The sequence below is a fragment of the Delphinapterus leucas genome, chromosome 20, assembly GCF_059928025.1.
Source record: "Delphinapterus leucas isolate spDelLeu-1000000601 "Yukka" chromosome 20, BTC_Dleu_Yukka2, whole genome shotgun sequence".
In the NCBI taxonomy this organism is placed as follows: domain Eukaryota; kingdom Metazoa; phylum Chordata; class Mammalia; order Artiodactyla; family Monodontidae; genus Delphinapterus; species Delphinapterus leucas.
This window is the reverse complement of record NC_143148.1, coordinates 17,691,304-17,709,302: the sequence shown is the minus strand read 5'-3', so window position 1 is coordinate 17,709,302 and position 17,999 is coordinate 17,691,304. Positions and strand designations below refer to the sequence as shown.

Here is a 17,999-nt window from a genome sequence, read left to right as displayed (position 1 = left end):
ATAGTGGATTCTATCTAGCTAGCTATCTTTTTAAAAAAAATAAAATAAAATGTTAAGAAAATGAAAAGATAAACCATAGACTGGGACAAAATATTGTAAAATACATATCTGATAAAAGATTGTTGTCCAAAATATACAAAGAAATAAAAAGAATGAGCTATCAAGCCACGAAGAGACATGAAAGAAACTTAAACACATATTGCTAAGTGAGGGAAGCCAATCTGAAAACGCTACATCTGTATGATTCTGACTATAATATATTCTGGAAAAGGCAAAACCATGGAGATGGTAAAAAAGATCCGTGGTTGCCAGGGGTTCAGGGGATGGAGGGAGGGAGGGAGGGATGAATAGGTGGAGCTCAGGGGATTTTTAGGGAAGTGAAAATATTCTGTATGATACTATAATGATAGATACATGCCACTATGCATTTGTCAAAATCCATCGAACGTACAACACAAAGACTGAACCTTAATGTAAACAATGGACTTCGGTTGAGGTTGGTCAATGTTGGTAGACTGACTGTTATAAAGGTACCACACTGACACTGGATGTTGATGGTAGGGGAGGCTGGTTTCGGGGGATGGGGGTGGGTGGAGGGGAACCCTCTATACTTTCCACTCAGTTATGCTGTGAACCTAAAGCAGTTCTTTAAAACTAATTCTATTAATTAAAAAAAGATAAAATGCCTCATGAGTGTGTACTGATTCTTTCAATTTGAGAATTATCAAGTGTTTATTTAAACTCTTCTTTCTTATACCTGAATTCCTTTTTCTCACCCAAAATCATACTTCTCAAGAGTACACAAGAATCACAGAATTAGAATATCCAACACTTATGTACTTTATCCCATATTATATGCACAAAAGTCTCAGTGTAAAACACTAATACTACCTCAATCAACATCATTATTAAAAATAGTTAATGGGCATCCCTGGTGGTGCAGTGGTTGAGAGTCCACCTGCCGATGCAGGGGACACGGGTTCGTGTCCCGGTCCGGGAAGATCCCACATGCCGCGGAGGGGCTGGGCCCGTGAGCCATGGCCGCTGAGCCTGCGCGTCCGGAGCCTGTGCTCCGCAACGGAAGAGGCCACAACAGTGATAGGCCCGCGTACAGCAAAAAAAAAAAAAAAAAAGTTAATGATACAATGAGGTATCACCTCACACCAGTCAGAATAGCCATCATTAAAAAGTCTACAACTAATAAATGCCGGAGAGGGTGTGGCGAAAAAGGAACCCTCCTACACTGTTGGTGGGAATGTAAATTGGTGCAGCCATTATGGAGAACAGTGTGGAGGTTCCTTAAAAAAAACTAAAAATAGAGCTACCATATGATCCTGCAATCCCACCCCTGGGCATATACTTGGAGAAAACTCTAATTCAAAAAGATGCATGCACCCCAATGTTCATAGCAGCACTATTTACAATAGCCAAGACATGGAAGCAACCTAAATGTCCATCAACAGATGAGTGGATAAAGAAGATGTGGTATAGATATATATACAATGGAATATTACTCAGCCTTAAGAAAGAATGAAATAATGCCATTTGCAGCAACATGGATGGACCTAGAGATTATTGTATTAACTGAAGTAAGTCAGACAAAGACAAATACCATATGATATCACTTATATGTGGAATCTAAAAAAATGATACAAATGAACTCATTTACAAAACAGAAATAGACTCACAGACATAGAAAACAATCTTATGGTTACCAAAGGGGAAGTGGGGGGCAAGGGATAAATCAGGAGTTTGGGATTAACATATACACACTACTATATATAAAATAGGTAAAAAACAAGGACCTACTATATAGCACAGGGAACTATATGCAATATCTTGTATTAACCTATAATGGAGAAGAATCTAAAAAGAATGTATATATACATATATTATATATATGTACAACTGAATCACTTCGCTGTACACTTGAAACTAACACAACATTGTAAATTAACTATACTTCAATTAAAAAATAAAATAAAAGAATTTTATCATACCAAGCTATTTTTCTTGCTGACAAAATTGGAACAGATATAACAAGATCTTATTTGACTTCTATTAAACCTAGGTACAATAAAAGTATTATACTTAAAAAAATTTTTCCATATGCTCTCCTCATTTTCTTATTCCTCCATTAATAAAGAGCTGTACTATTTCAATATTGTCAGAAAGTATAGCCATTACATACTATACTCTTTCCTTTTTAATCCTCAATTATTCTTAATTCCATAAACAACCAAATATTTAGAGCTCGTGTTCATCTCTTTATGTTCATGTTTCTCTAGTTACTTTCGTTCTCTGGTAGATTCCTCAGGAAGGGCTCAATATTTCCTGAATTTTTGCATATTGGTAAGAGTTTGTACCCTTTATACTTGAAAGTCAGTTTTCCTAGATTCTTGGTTCACATTTTATTTCCTTGAGTATCTTCGGTATGGTACTCTATTTTCTTGTGACACAAGTGTTACAGTCAAAAAGCTGGTGATAATCCAGTTTTCTATCAAATCATATGCTACTTTTGCTTACCCAAAGGATTTTTTTTTTTAAGTCTCATTATTTTACTAAAATTATACCCTAAAGTTGGTCATTCTGGGTCAGTATTCTCAGGAACATGGTGTGACCCTTCAATATGCCGTTTCAACCCTTTCTTGTTTATGACAGTTTTCCTTGAATTATAGCTTTTAACATTTGTTCCAAGCCCTACTTTTGTTTTTTTCTTCAGGGACTCCTATTCTCTGCATGTTAAGTCATCTTTACCTAGCTTCAACATTTGTCACTTTCTCTTGAATCCTTTGTATCATGTTCATTTCTTATGGAGTTTTAATATTTTCCATTTTTTTCCCATCTCCTATTGCTTCTAGTGCAATATCTGTCATGTTTATTCACTCATGTATTCTTTCTAGTTTAGTCTTAATTTCTGAAATATTTTTTCTTTTAAACCAAATTTTTTCCTGAATTTGTCATTTCATTTCTGAGTTTTTAAATTTCTGATTTATGTTGTTATACCATCTCCTTAATTTCTTATGGCTTTCATCTTTGGAAATAGTAGGTTATAGCTTCTTATTTGTTTTGTAAGCATGTCTTTCTTTACGCTTTTCAGTGTCCGTGGAGATGGTATTCTACTCCCTATTCTCTCTCTCTCTTTTTTTTTTTACTTTGTGTGGGGTATGACCTGGATCCTTTTCTTGTGCTCATTTCTGTAAAGAGGAAATTAATTTTCCTGAACTTTCAGGAGGAAGTTTAGTTCAAGGTAGCTTTTCTAACTTCACAAAGCTCCCTGTTTCGTTTCACACAGTTAAAAGGTCTGGCAGTTCGATTTCCAACGTCTGGCTCTTATAAACACGTCTCCACTTTTATCTGGATCTTCTGTTTCCTTCCCCTCTTTTATCCCTTCTCGGTTCAGTTCTGATTCCTCTTTCAGCAGTGTCTCCTCCTGAAAGGAAGACCTGGCTGGTCAGTTTCAGGATGCTCCATCCCCTTTACATCATCTTACCTGATGCCTTTTGCACTTACATGCTGTTGGAGGGGGCAAAACGCTCCCAGCTTCAGCTACTGTTCTAAAACGGGATCTCTATGCTTCCCAGCGAATACCTACTGGCTATCTGGGGGGTGCTCATGTTCTCAGGCATGACAATCACCCTGTTTCTTCCCTTTGCTAGTCTTCTGATGTTCGGAGGGATACGTTGCCCACCACTTTTTTTTTTTTTTTTTTTTTTTTTGCGGTACGCGGGCCTATCACTGTTGTGGCCTCTCCCGTTGCGGAGCACAGGCTCCGGACGCGCAGGCTCAGCGGCCATGGCTCACGGGCCCAGTCACTCTGCGGCATGTGGGATCTTCCCGGACCGGGGCACGAACCCACGTCCCCTGCATCGGCAGGCGGACTCTCAACAACTGCACCACCAGGGAAGCCCCCACCACTTTTTTTGTTTGTTCGTTTGTTTGTTTTCTGGTTGCACTGCGTGGCTTCTGGGATCTTAGTTCCCTGACCAGGGATCAAACCCAGGCCCACGGCAGTGGAGGCACGGAGTCCTAACCACTGGACTGCCAGGGAATTCCCATTGCCCACTAGTTTTATTGAGAAGGTGTCCCACGGGTTTTAGGTCTGGCTACCTAGTTGGTCTGTCTGTTTTTATTAGGGGATTCAAAATTATACCACCAGCACTGCTGCCATATTCTCCAAAATACCACAGGGAGAACTTTTAACCTTGGCTCCTTAACACAACCAAGGCATGCTTCATCACGACCGAACCAGAGGAGAAAAGCTATGTAAACATTAATTTGTGTAGAGTGTCTTGTGCTGATAATGACATTGTAACAAACTCTATTGATCCCCTCAGCCCATCTGAGTTCAGCCCAGGAGATGTTTCCAAACTTAAGCTCCTGCATCTCTTTTCTCTCTCTAGAGCTTTCCCTGGAACAATCAAAACTTGTTAGCCTGCCTTGGGCTTCCTGAGGTCACTCTCAAATAAACTACCTGAACCCAAACGCTTGTCTTGGGTCTGCTTTTGGGGGACCATAACCCAAGACAGAGACTAAGCTGGGTTCAGGTAGCTTTGCCTGTTCCAGACATTTCTCATGTCGTATAACCTGCTTATGATTTCCAAAAATGGGATGATGTTGGCTTAATATTTTTAATAGCTTTGATGAGACATCTTTTATTCCACACAAATAAAATGTTTGTCTTTCCTCGTCTACAACCTCTTTACTCCCTCAAAAGGCCCTGATTGATTGCTTCCCCTAGACAGTGTCATTCCTAAATGCTACATTTGTTTTCCAGAATTCAGCAGTCCTACCTTCTAATTGTAGAATCTACCCTTTTTCTGGGCGTGGAAGTGAGAGTCTCTTATATGTAGGTGCCAAAGTACTCTTGATGTTTAACCAAATATACGTTGAATTATTGTCCCTTTGGTTCTCTGTGGCCGTGAGTGTTTTTTTTTTTTTTTTTTTTTTTTTGCCTGCGTTGGGTCTTCGTTGCTGCACGGGCTTTCTCTAGTTGCGGGGAGCGGGCTTCTCATTGCAGTGGCTTCTCTTGTTGCGGAGCACGGGCTCTAGAGCGCAGGCTCAGTAGTTGCGGCGCACGGGCTTAGTTGCTCCACGGCATGTGGGATCTTCCCGGACCAGGGCTCGAACCTGTGTCCCCTGCCTTGGCAGGCAGATTCTTATCCACTGCACCACCAGGGAAGCCCGGCTGTGAGTCTTAGGAGAACAGGCCAGGTGAGATTAGGTCAGGTCAAATGCTACCTCCTCCGTTAAGGACTTCCTGATCCCCCCCCACCCCCGGGGAAGGTGACTCAGCCACCTCTGTCATGGCTCCCTCATAATCTGCCTTGCAGTCTACTCCATACATCTGTCTTCCTCCTTTACTGTGAGCTGCTCTTCCCTTTGCTTCCCCCATCCTGTCCCTAGCAGTCTGTCCATGAAGGTGGGGCAGGACAGTCTGTGCCTAAAGGCAGGTGGCCAGAACCATAGAAGGGGCTGGGCTTCACTCATGGGTTTGCCTCCAGCTGGTGCATCATCTCAGCACACCTCTAAACAGGGCTGAGCCTGGTTCATGCCCTGCACCCCGCCCCCGAATCTTGGGACAAGCCACCAAGGCTGGAACAGGCACAAAAGGTGGACTCATCTGAGCCCAAGGCATCCAGGAAGCTCTGTCTGAGGACAGGGATGGGGGACAGAGTGTGACAGGCTCCATGCTGGGACCTGCAGGGCTGCCTCCATGCCACAGGGCCCTTCACGTGGTGTCAAAAGAGGCGATTTGGGTTGTCTTGTTTTTTTTAAAGCTAACTTGAAACCCTACTGACAGCAAGATATCTCTGGCACAAAAGCTGACAGGGAGGCAGCGGGCTCACTGTTTCCATAGCTACTGACAGGACGCCACTGGGCAGTGCTTTGAACTCCAGAGCATCTCAGGCTCTGCTTGCAGGATGAAGTTTCCTCGGCTCTGGGAGAACCCAGCAATGAACCGGCAGTTGCAACGGCCTTCTATTTTCAATGACAGGGTTTAATTTCTCCAGGTATGCAAAAGGATTTCCCTGCAGAACGCTCCTGCACCCAGGAATCCTGGGAAGCTGGAGATGTCCCTTCCCCCACAAACCTTCCCAGGTGGTGTCATCTCCTTCCAAAGCCTGGTGACCTTGGCACATTTTCTGCACTGGGGGATGGCTTCGCAAAGTGGGGAGGGGAGTTTCCTGGGTGGCTGGCTGGCTCTCAGAGATGTGCTGGGCATGGAATAGGAGGGGCTGACAGTTAAGTGTTAGCATGACCGGCTTCCAGCTTGGAAAACCTTTGGAGGGTCTGAGGAACTAAACCTTCTCAGGATTTTCCGGTTTCTCCTTCACGGGGAACCTGCAGGAGAAGGGTTCAGGTGCTTCTCTCCAAGGTAAACTCGGGTGTTTCCTGTGGAGGCATCTTCCCACAGAGGAGTGGGTAGCAGAGGCTGCAGGTTAGGGACCCGGTTTGGGTGTTGGACCAGGGACAGGCATTCCTGATCTGCTGCCCTTGGATGTCCCTCTTGGGGGCATATGCTGCCTGATTGATAGGCTTCTCCTGATCTGTTTCCTTGGATGCATCATGCAACCGGACTGGCTTTTGTTTTCAGTCCCGGTGGAGAGATGCATGCTGCCAGGCGTTGTGTGGGCCCCCGGCACACTGTGGAAATGCCACTTGCTCTGGATCGCCTGGAGAAGAAGGGCAGTACCTGCCACGGCTTTATCATCTCTGCCGTGGCCGCCCACGTGGTTTATGGCACAACTCGCCTTTGCTAAAAGGGTCTGAGAAAACCTTGAGACTAACCCACTGCCTCTGGGAGATTCTTTACAGTATCTGTCTTCAGGAAAGCACACATCGCAGCTGAGCTTAGTGACCGTCTTGCTTTGCAGCTCTGTGGGCACAGACCTGGGGCTCCTCCAGAATGCGCTTTTTCTAGCCTGGCTAAGAAATTGCCACTTGTGTGTCCTCTATCTTTGTGTCACATTTCTAAGCTCATATGATGATGAACCTCCCCCAACAGGGAAGTCTCAGGGTGTATCTCCTTACCCCATGGCATGCTCCCAATGGCACCTGATAAATGTTTCTGGAGTGTCCCTATGGAAGTATTTTGTTCAGTTCAAAGCAATCCTTTCTTTTCAAAAATCTCCAAACATGATTCTTAACACTAAGCATTACATTTAGAATAGCATTCAAGTTTGCATTTTTTAAAAACGCTTTTATCTATCTCAGGAACTCAGAAGATACTTAAGCCCCATTTTCTTACCACATAATGGAAAGAGATGAAGTGATTTATGCCCCTTGGTAAAGGCATACGGGCTGATGATGCTAGAGAGGAAATTCTACCCTCAGAGACCCCACTGCCTCTCTCAGACCCCATGGAGCCCTGGATGAAGCCGAGTAACCTACAGCCACTCTACTCTGAGCAGTGACCGGCAGACACATGAAAAGCTAAGCCGTGCCAATCTGGGCTAAGCCAGAAGGAGTCCTAGAGGATCAGCAAGCTCTCCCAATTAGGGAGTGTTTAAAAAGAAGTGCCATTTATTTATGTCATACAGTAATTTCCTCATTTTAATAGTCATCTCAGTTAATGACTAACAACACATAGCCAAAAAAGAAGGTCAGCCAGGTGAACTTGATTGACTAGGGAGAGCTCTTCATGATGAGCTCGTCTGTACCTGGATGCAGACAGATGCACAGGAACACTACAGTGGCAAGAGAAGTCCAAACTCACTTATGCTCCAGGTAGGGAAGACGTGCCCCCTACCAGCCGATTTCCACTGTCTTTGACTGAGTGAAAAAGTAAACTTCAGCCCAGCCCCGCATGACGTGAATGCTGAATTCATTTGGTCCAAATTAAATAGCATGTACTGAGTTGTGACATATAAATAGTCTAGAATTTTAAACTCTCTACCCCAAAGTAAAGAGAAAAATCTCTACCATTTATGTTCAGGGTCTATTGGACCCCCTCCTGCAGTTAAGCCCCACCTTAGTGTCCTCTCCACATAGGCAGATGGCCAGAGGATGATGGGGCCTAAGGATTCGTGGGAACTGAAGGAGTGACCTGCAGCTGACTAGCTCAATAGTGTTTTGTGGTTTGTTTTTGTTTGTTTGTTTGTTGTGTTTTTTTAATTAAGAAGCACCAAAATGAACTTGATATCGGCAAGACTCAACAGAGAAACCAGGCTGGCTCTGAGCCCAGTTTGCATGGATGAGCTGGACTTGCACTTAAATCTATCCGGCTGCCTCTTGGACTCTGGAGTCAACAAAAGGCCATCTGCAGACCTGTGGATCTTAGATTGGAAGCAGGGTATCCCTTCCTGTAAACCCCAAGGGTCCTCTAGCCCTCTGCCCTGGCTGCTGACGCTAGGCTCCCTCTCTGCTCTGAGACCCCCAGTGTCCTTTCAAGAAGGCCTCCCTTTTTACTCAAGTTAACCACAGTCAGTTTCTACTATGTGCTACCCAGGAAACCCTATCTGTTCCCCAGCTCTCGTCATGTTAAGGATGGACACTGGTGTCCCCAGAAACCTGCTCTTTAAAAAGGAACTATTCTTACGAATTTGGTGGAATTTGAGAAATTATAACAGGTATCTGGTACACGTGGGTGCCTGGAACCCCAGCAGCATTGCTAATGCAGCCAACTTTCACACAGGCACGCTGACATTCAGGGAATTTCAGGCAACTCAACACAGAAGGAAGCAAAGTGACATATTCCCTCCAGCTCCTCAGAAACCCAAGGGTGGACAGAAAAGGAGAAAGGTCATCGCGAGTGGAGGAAAGGAGCAGGGAAGGGACATTCATCTGATAAGATCCCAGGGGGCCAAGGGAACCTCTGGGCCTCCTTTCCAGGTGAGGAAATTTTAGGAATCATGGAATCACAGCTCAGGCCTGGAGGAGCCTCAAGAACCTGGGCTGCACTCCCCTCACTATTCAAATAAGGAGGAAAGGCTTGGCCACCAGCCCACAGCAGGACCACAGCAGAAGCAGCTGGGAAGCAGCTAGGTCCCCAGGGAAGAGTTCTCCATCTGAATGGTGCTCAGATCAGCATGTCATGATGTGGTGAAGAGACTCTGGGAAACCTTGGGGTCATGATATTTTAGAGGCCAGTATAGGGCCAGATGCTGGACACCTAAGCCCTGAGGTGGCTGATCTAAGTGTGATTTCAGAGTGGGCCGGCCACGGACCCCACTTTTCAAAATGTTTTCACACCCTTCATCTCTTCTGCGAATCCCTGCTGCCCTAGCGGGGCGAAGTCGACTGTTCCCATTTTGCAAATGAAGAAACAGGATGGGGAGGGCTAGGAGCCTCGCTCAAGACCAGCCAGCCGGCCCTTGGAGACCTGAAACAGACCCCCTGGTCCATACCATCATTCTCTTCTCTCTCCCGTGGGATCCGGGAGACGGATTCTCCCAGACCTGCCACTCCAGATGACTTCCATACCCCTCCAAGAACAGTGTCCTGGTGCTTCTCACTGCAACAGAATGGAAGGTTTAGAACTTAGGAGTCAGCTCTGCTACCCGGTTTCCATGCCCTTCATCAAACACAAGGTGCTTTCCCTGCTGTGCTGCCTCACTTCCTCGCCCCAAGGCAGCAAGAATCTCCGCTGCTCCAGGGAATGGTCCGGGGCCCAGCAGGGGAGGGGTGGTTTGCCTGCTGCCCTCAGCCAAGCCTGGCCAGGCCCCCTCCTGCACCCACCCCTTTGGCCGTAACAGAATGCCTTCTGAACCTCTGTTACCTCTCCTGGGGCCTGGGAGGTGGACTCAGGGGGCCATCCAGTGCGAATGTCTTTTTACCCTAGTTGGGATGCAAAGGGAACAGTTTGCCACTAATCTTTCAGTGGAGACACACATATCAAGAATCGTAAGCGAGCACAGGGCTTCCTGCCTGGGATTTGCAGTGTTTCTCCGCCTTCCTTGCTGCAGAGGCTGAGCCTGACTTTCAAAAAAGGGCACACAGCCCTGGACAAATCCCGAGGAGGAAATCTCAGTGTACGTTGGTGCCAGGGACCTCAGGCCCCCTTTGGGGATTTCCCTGAGGGCCTCTCGAAACAAGAAGGAAGTCTGAGTGCAAAACTGAACATGTAGCGTATGTCAAAGGAATGCAGTATTTCTGATTCCTAGTCGGTCTGCCTGAATATTAGATGCAAATAAGTGCTAATAAGTACAGTTGGAAAAGCTAATGGAATAACCGTCCTTCCCAGTAGGATCACTGCACACAGATGCACAGGGCAGCTGAGACAGCCTGACCAGCCACACTCACCGTTAGCCTGGCCGGGTTAAAGCCTGTGTAGACACGTCCTGTGGAAGTAGAGCTTGTGTAGACTCATCCTATGGAGGCACCTGTGGTCCAGAGCCTCCTCCTGACTGTAGGGCTGGGGTCAGGGAATGGGAACTCCTCTCCCCATCCTTTTCCCACTGTCCAGTGAGTGTGTGAGTGTGTGTGTGTTTGCCCGAGTGAGTGTGCATGGTACTGAAGAGGTTCCCTTGACCACCAGGCTTCAGCAACCAGCCCAGCTGCCCAGCCAACCGGCAGCCAGGACCCCAGGTGGTGAGAGGGGGCTGCAGGTGTAGGGACGAGGGGGCACAGGGGCAGGTAGAGGGGCAGGGAACTCTGGGCTCCTCAGGAAAGTAGATTTCTGCCCACTTCACCACCAAGCCCTACCCCTTTGTTTGCCACCTCCTTTCCTCCCTCTCAACTCTGACAGCTTTGGGTCATGGGATGGATAAGGACACCACTGTCCTGCTCTCCCTAACACTTGAGTCCTTGTCCCTTACATTCAGTTTGTCCAATCTGCACCTGACTGAGGTGGAGCAGGTAGATTTCAGCCATACACATCCCCCTCCCTCATATGCACACAAGTAACATGCAACCAGTGGAGCATGGCTGGGCCTAGGGCCCTGGTCTTGGAGAGGGAACCCCAGCACCGAACCCATTCTACTTTGGAATCAGCAGCCCAGTCCTGGCTCTGCCATCCTCCAGATGTGTGGAATCCAGCAACCTGGTGGCTTGTAACTTGTATGCTGGGGGTAACCTTGTACCTCAGTTTCCTCCTCTATAAAACAGGAATAATAATGCCTACTTGGTTGTTGCAGAAACTAAGGGAGATCATGATAGTTTATCAGCCGATAAAATGAGAGGAGGGTGAACATCCTTCACTTTATTTTACTAAAGGTTTCTCTACAGGTTTTTGAAAATACTGGGTGTCCCTTCAAGACTGAGAGGTGACTGGTTAGCAGTTTCATGTAGCTCCTGTGAGAAGCCAGCCTGCCTTCCTTCCTGGCACCTGCTGGGCCCCTGCAGGTGGGGGCTGTCTCTTCTCTGGAAGAACAAGGACCAGAATATCAGAGCCCCCCACCGACTCCCTTCACGTCCCTGCTCTGCCCTGGCTTTGTGTGGCTATGGATCTGTCACGTGCCCACTCTCCTCTTGGGGGGATGTATGCAGAGGGGTTGGTTGACCCAGGTTGACCTCGTTCAGGACCCCTCCCAGCTCTCAGGTCCATGACGCAACAGGGACTTCAAGGAGGTAGCCCTCAAGGGAGAGCCTGAGTCATGGGGCGCTTTCAGCAGAATCCAGAGCCCTAGGAATGTGAGGATAGGTGGGGACACGGGGGCTCGAGGCTGCCCAAGACCTTGACCGAATTCCACCGAGGCTGTAGCCCAGGGACCTCTCACAGTCTTCCTCGGCTCTATCCAATGCGTTTCCCCAGCCCCGCGCCCCCGCAGAGTCGGGTCCTAGGCGCGCCCTCCTGCCCAGCTGTGGTCACGGCCCACTCTGGTAACACCTAGTCCTTTCCCGGGGTCGGCGCCGGGGTGCGACCCCCCGAGGCAGTGGCAGCACTCTGGCCGCGGTCTGGAGCCAAGTGGCAGCCGGGAGTCCGGCTCTCAGGGAACCCGAGAGACCGGCGCCACGCCGGGCATCCCCACCCCCACCCCGGCGGCCGCCGGACCGCGCCCAGCGGCGTTTACCTCCCAGCGCGCGGTTCCCGGGGCCGCCGGAGTCGCAGAGCGCGCGGCGGCGCGGAGCCCGTGAGCTCTCTGGAGGGACAAGTCGATCGCAGGAGTGATCCCCTCCCGACCCCGCCACCGCCGCTGCTTCCACCACCGCGGGGCGGGGCCCGGGGCGGGGCCCAGGCCGGGGGCGGGGCGCCGGGCGGGCGCGGCGCTATTTCCAGCCTCGCCGGAGGCTCCGCTCACACTTCGCTGGGAGCCTTCCCAGCGCGAGAGTACGAGCCGGCGGCGCAGTGTGAAGAGGAGACTAAGACGACAACGACGACGGCGGCGGGAGGGGGACGAACCGGAATCGGGGACCGAGGAGGAACACGCCGCCGCGCCCTCTCCCTCTGCTGCGCGCTCCGGTGGCCGGCCCCACGCCTCTCGCCTCACCCACCGCACGGGGCTCCGCTCCGAGCAGGAGGAGGCACCGGGCCCGAGCTGGGGCGGGGGTCCTCCCTGCAGCCCGGGCACACCGGAACGGAGGATTCGCCGTGGAGGACCGCGCCCGGGCTGGTGGCACCCGCGGCCCCGCCAGCGCCGGCTGCGCCAGGTAGGTGCGCTGCGCCCCCGCCCCACCCCTGTCCCCGCCCTGTGCCGGCTCCCGCCGGGAGCGGCGCCACGAAGGGTCCCGGGAGGGCCCGGGACTGCGCTGAGCCGCATACCCGAGAACCGACGCCGGTAAGAGTCCCAAGCCGCGGGCGGAGATAGAGCGCGCGGGGTTCCGGTCTGGCCGCACTTTGGGGACTGGCTCCAGTAGCGGGAACTTTAATTAGACTTTTGCTCCTTGGATTTTAGTCGTTGCCGCGCGTCTGTGAACTGCCACCCCGAGGGCTCCCTCGGACCCTGCGGATCCTCCGCTCCTCTTCTTCGCCCTGGATGCTGGGCGCGGGGAGGCAGCGTCGGGCCCGGAGAGAGCCGGGCTGGAGCCCCGGGGCGCCCAGAGCTTTCCCGCGCGCTGGGGACTGGGACTCGGGGACCGGTTGTGGCGGGCAGGGGCAAGGAAGGAGTTAGAGGCTGCCTTCTTGGCTTCCTACGGAACGGCGGAAGGTGCCTACGGGTTCCGTCGCGCGCATCCTCACCCCACGACTCTCCGGGGCACCAGCCTGTTTTGTACTCAAGGAGAGTGTGTGTGCGTCAGTGATCGTGTGAAGGTGTGTGCGTGCGTGTGTCTAGTAGTGCAGGAGCCCAGGAGTGGGCGGTGAAAGGATCCGCTTTGCCGCGGGACCCAGCCGAGCTCTGGCGGCGGCTGCAGCTCCAGCTGCTGGCTTCTAGTTCTGCACACCAGCCTCGCCCGAGGCCTGCCCGGCCGGGCGAAGGCGCATTCGCGGGATTTAGTTGTGCCAGTGCTGGCGCTTGTGTCGGAGGTGACCTCTCTCCCTTCCCCTAACTTTGCGGTAGGTCTGGGCTCCAGGCCCCGCGACCCCGACGCGGAGCTGGCGCGGCAACTATGCAGCGCCCTCGGCTGTGGGCACTCGCTGCCCGGCTGTCTGTCCTAGACGAAAAGTAGGGGCCAACCCTGGGACTCTCTGTCCCTTAGCCGTCTCCGATATTGCGGTGGACCCCGGATCTTTGGGCCCCCTCCCACCTGTAGGCTGAGCCGTGATTGGCTATGCTAAGGGGAACGGGTTGGGCCCTCTGTATCTGTTTGGCGGAGATCTGGCCTGCAGCGGAGCCTGAAGGAGAGGCCTGTGAGTGAAGGGACGTGTGTGTGTGTGTCTAAGTCCTGCCATAGAACAGTGCAGCCTCTGGGGCAAGAGTGGCAGAGCCCTCTTTAAAATTTCCCAACTCTCATAGCCTCTCCTGCCCACCCTCTGCCCCTGTCCCAAAGGCAAGGCAGATAGGCCACCAGAAGGGGTTGACACTCTGGTCCCTGGAGGAGACCTTGTTTTAATCCAGACAGCCCACTACATACGGCAGGACGGGTTCTGGGAAGCCCTTGGCGGGTGTGGAAGCGCATTCTGAAGACTTCATCAGACTTGCCTCTGTGAAGTGACCCGAAGGAGGGATAAAATTCAGACCCTGAAGAGAACTGAGCCTCACAGGATGATCGATAATCCAATAGCAGTTAAATAGGAAAAAAAACCCTCAAAGTCTGACCCCATCCGTTGCCTGGGACAGAGGGAAGGCATAGCTTGTTTATTTATTTACCTGGAATCAGACTCCACAAGAGTGATTTATGTTCCCCCCAGTATTGATTTTTTAAAAGACCCCAAATGTAAAAGTCAAGGCTCTCTTAAAGCAAGGTCAAGGATTAATTATTTATAGAGACACATCCATCAACCAGTGCGGGGGCTCACTTCCAAATTGCCTGAGTGGCCGAAGGAGCATTTTCTGATTTTCCCTGGTTCCGGCTGGGAGAGGAGCAGCCCCACCTGACCTCCTGGGCTTGACTGAGCTTTCCTGAGCTGTGACCAGAGGAGGATGCTTTGTAACTCAGCCTGCTGTTTGAGATGCCTTTTTAATCTTGTAGCCAGAACACCACTTGGGAAATTTCATGCATATTTGCTGTGTTTCCGTAATGAACATTTACTAATTACAGCGTATCAGGGGAATTTCATTTTTTAAACATTTATTCACATCTCTGTTTGTGTAAGCTAATAAGTCTGGGAAAGTTCAGTAGCTACTTTTTGTGCTGTATGGTTCTTGGGAGGACGTGCCTGGTGGGCTCATCTCAGAATTCACCTTCTAAAGGAGGAACATCAGATTCTCCTAATTGGAAATGTCTTACAGGCTGCTTCTCTGCGCTTCACCTGGTTTCTGCCACCGGTGGCCGAATAGGCTTTTTGTGGTTTTGCCGATCGAAGAGGTGGGAGCTTTTATCATTGCTAGCTGATGCATCTGGTTAAAGGCACCCGCGGTGGGCACGGGAGTCTTTTGGGGGCTGGTGGGGGAAGGTGTGGTTCCCCATCTCCTGCCTGCTGCCTGGTCTGGAGTCTCAGACACCTGCCTTAGCTGCATCTGCCACACCTCCCTGATTTATCCGAGTGTGGCAGCCGCATCGGAGAACTATGGATCAGGGAGGGAGTGTATGGGCAGGAAAGTAGACAAAGGACTATGGCAGCTCCTTCATGAATAACTATGGCGATTCGAGTTAGTAAACACTGTGAGCTAAGTACCCAGCCTTTCAGCTAATGAGAAGGTAATGAGTTATAAACAGGAGATTTATGTAGTGCTGGCCCAGGGAGATCAATGTGGCTCTGACACGGGACAGCGAGAAATAAAAAAGCTATCGAGGATGGTTGTCTGGACGTATATGCGGCCACGGTGTCTGGGAGCCTCAGGACATTTGTTGGGAGCAGGTGGCCTGTGCGGCGACTGCGGGGTGACGGTAGGCTCCCTGGCACTGTCTCTGGAGCCACTGCCAAGGCTCGTCCGACTCCAGAGCAGCTGTGTTCCCTCCCTCCTGGGAAAAGGCTGCCCAAAGGCAGAGGAAACCCCTGGGCTCGGACAGCCAGCGGACAGGCCACATTAGCTCAGGTGGCAGAGGACACAGGAGATGCCGTCTCATTTCTTTCCGGCTGGAGGATGTGTGACCCTGTGGTCGGTAAGTCACTGTGGCAGAACATGAGACTTACAAATTGGTCATGGGAAAAAGTTGTACCTTTTACCCTGTACAAAACTACCTGTCATTTGTGATCTGGTGCTCTAACCTGCACCTGCTGGCCACAAATGCAGCCTTGGCCACCAGCAAAATGGGGGAAGCCTGCGTGTGACCAGGTAGGTTGACATCAAGAAGCAAAATTCCATCTCGAAACCCACCTTTGGGGAAGTCAGAGAGTGTCTGCAGGCAACGGGCCTGGGTCTCAGCATTCCCACTCCCCACCTTGAAGACTATGCATTTCTGGGAAATCAGTGCTCCTTGCTACTGGTGACGGAGGGCAAGACAGCCTGTCCCTGCCAACCCAAGGTCAGAGCTGGCCCTGGTGAGTGACATTTATCTGAACTAAATTAGTGTTGTCAACATTGAAACCAGAAGCCAAATCATGATCCGTCCCACACTCCCAGCGTCAGACTCCTTGTCACCTTCCATTCAGTGACCGTATATGAGCATGTATTGGTTTGGCCAAAAAGTTCGTTCAGGTTTTTCCGTAACATCTTATCGAAAAACCTGAACAAACCTTTTGGCCAACCCAATATTTTGTGTCTGTTGTTGGATCAGGCTCTGGGGAAAGCAAAACTAAGAGGGGCACCTGCCCTTGGGGTTTGTCGCCTGCAGAAACTCTCACCATCCCTCATCACGCACCGATTCAGGCTGTGCCAGACGACCCCATTACTAAACAAGTCACCAATACAAGTGCGATTCTAGGCCGTGATAAACGTATAAAGGAAGCATCTGGGTGGTCGCGAGATGTACAATAGGGTAATCTGACCTAGACCGAGGGCTCTGGAGGACCTCCTGGAGGAGGTGACTCTTCTGCTGAGCTCTGAAGGAAGAGCTGGAACTAAGCAGGGAGGGAGCCTCCCGGCGCAGAATGTAAACGAGTGAGAGAAATCGCAGAGCGCCGTCCAGGCGCTGTGGGAAGGCGCATGTGGCCAGCAGGGTGAAGGAGGGGGAGACGGGGCTGGAGACACAGGTGGAGTCCTGGCCGTAAAAAGCCTTGAAGGCCAGGGAGGGACTTGGGACTCGATGCTACCAGCTGCTGCAAAGTAAGGAGCCCAGTGAGGAGGGGGGTTGCAGTAATCCTGAAGGAAGGTGGCTGTGGTCCTACAGAGGGGGTGCGTGGGCATGAATCTACCGGGGCTTGGTCACACGCAGAGAGGAGATGCTGAACATGGTTGGGACCATGGCTTCCGGATCTTGACTGGGAGCTGTTTGTGCTCCTCGGACCAGAATGTTCCAAGTGCCCATCCACTCTGGTTGGGTTATATCCTCCAGGGCTGGTGGGTCAGGCAGCCACTTGTGTGCCCCTGCCCACCTGGCCCACCTCCCAGCTGTCCCCTAAGCCCTTGGGCCTTCTTCTACCTTCCCCCGTGTGTTCACCGTTTAGCCCTGGCTCGTGGTGGGCACTCAGTAAGTGACAGCTGAGTGTCAGTGCTCTCTCATGAGGACAGGCTGCTTGGACGCCCCCCTTCATGCCCACCTGCTGGCCAGAGGTGGCCTCGACCTGTGTTTCATCCCTGGTAGGTCCTTAACCTGCCACCCACTTGTATCTGACAGGCAGCTGGCTGCCGCCTGCCCCAGAAAGAACTCCTCTCCTGTCCCCTCCCCTCATTCTCCATCCTCTCTCCTTTCCCTCCTCCCTGTGGAGCCAGGCTCTGCCTGCCCCCCACCCTCTGTGAGGGGCTCTGCCCAAGGCCCTGAGCTCCCAAACCCGCTCTGATGCCGGTGAGTTCCGTGCAGCTGGCTGAGTTCAGCTCAGGCCCTGGCTTCCCCTCAGACATCAGCTGGGTCCCCCTGGCTCTGTCTTCCAAAACTAGAGTGGGGGGAGCAGGCCTGTGAGTCACCCCGCTTCCTGTTGTGCCCACGCTGCTGGCTTCGGGCCCTGAGCCGAGCAGCCCCTGAGCTGCAGGCAACAGGCCAGGTCGCCGTCACCTTGTCCTCACTCTGCCTGGACCTGAGCCAGCTCCTCCCTGGCTGGGCCAGACTCTGGGACGGGAGGGATGACCACCAAGGAGAGGATGCTAGGAGGGACAGATCTACTCCACAGGTCCCAGGCCTCCCTGGGCTGCTTCCTCCAGCCCCTGGGCTCTTTGCCTGGAGTGCGGCCTCACCAGATCCGCCTTCCTTTCTATTCTGCCTGCTGCACTGACCACTGTGGACCACCGGTCATGCCCTCATGCTCATCAGTGGGAAGGCAACACAGGAGAGCACCCTGCCAGCAGCTCCTAGCCCAGGCTCAGGTTGACTCATACTTGGAAGACTAGTTGTCCCAACCTTTGAGGCTGCCTCTTCTTGGGGGGCTGACTCATCACCCTGGACAAGACCCATCTGTCCAAGCCTGTGAGCACTGAGACCCTCCCCCAGCCCAGAGATGGGGGTGGGCCTTTTCTCCCTGTGCTCCTGAGGGAAGCATCCAG

General features: G+C 51.2%; 1 protein-coding gene across 1 annotated transcript in view; it reads left to right on the top strand.

Moving 5' to 3' along the window:
* Positions 1–12,130: 12,130 nt before the first annotated feature.
* CHST8 (carbohydrate sulfotransferase 8) overlaps positions 12,131–17,999 on the top strand; it is a 121,229-nt gene continuing 115,360 nt past the window's right edge. Inside the window, exon 1 of the mRNA XM_089902943.1 lies at positions 12,131–12,531. The gene's annotated coding sequence lies outside the window, so the exon portion shown is untranslated. The remainder of the gene's footprint in view (positions 12,532–17,999) is intronic.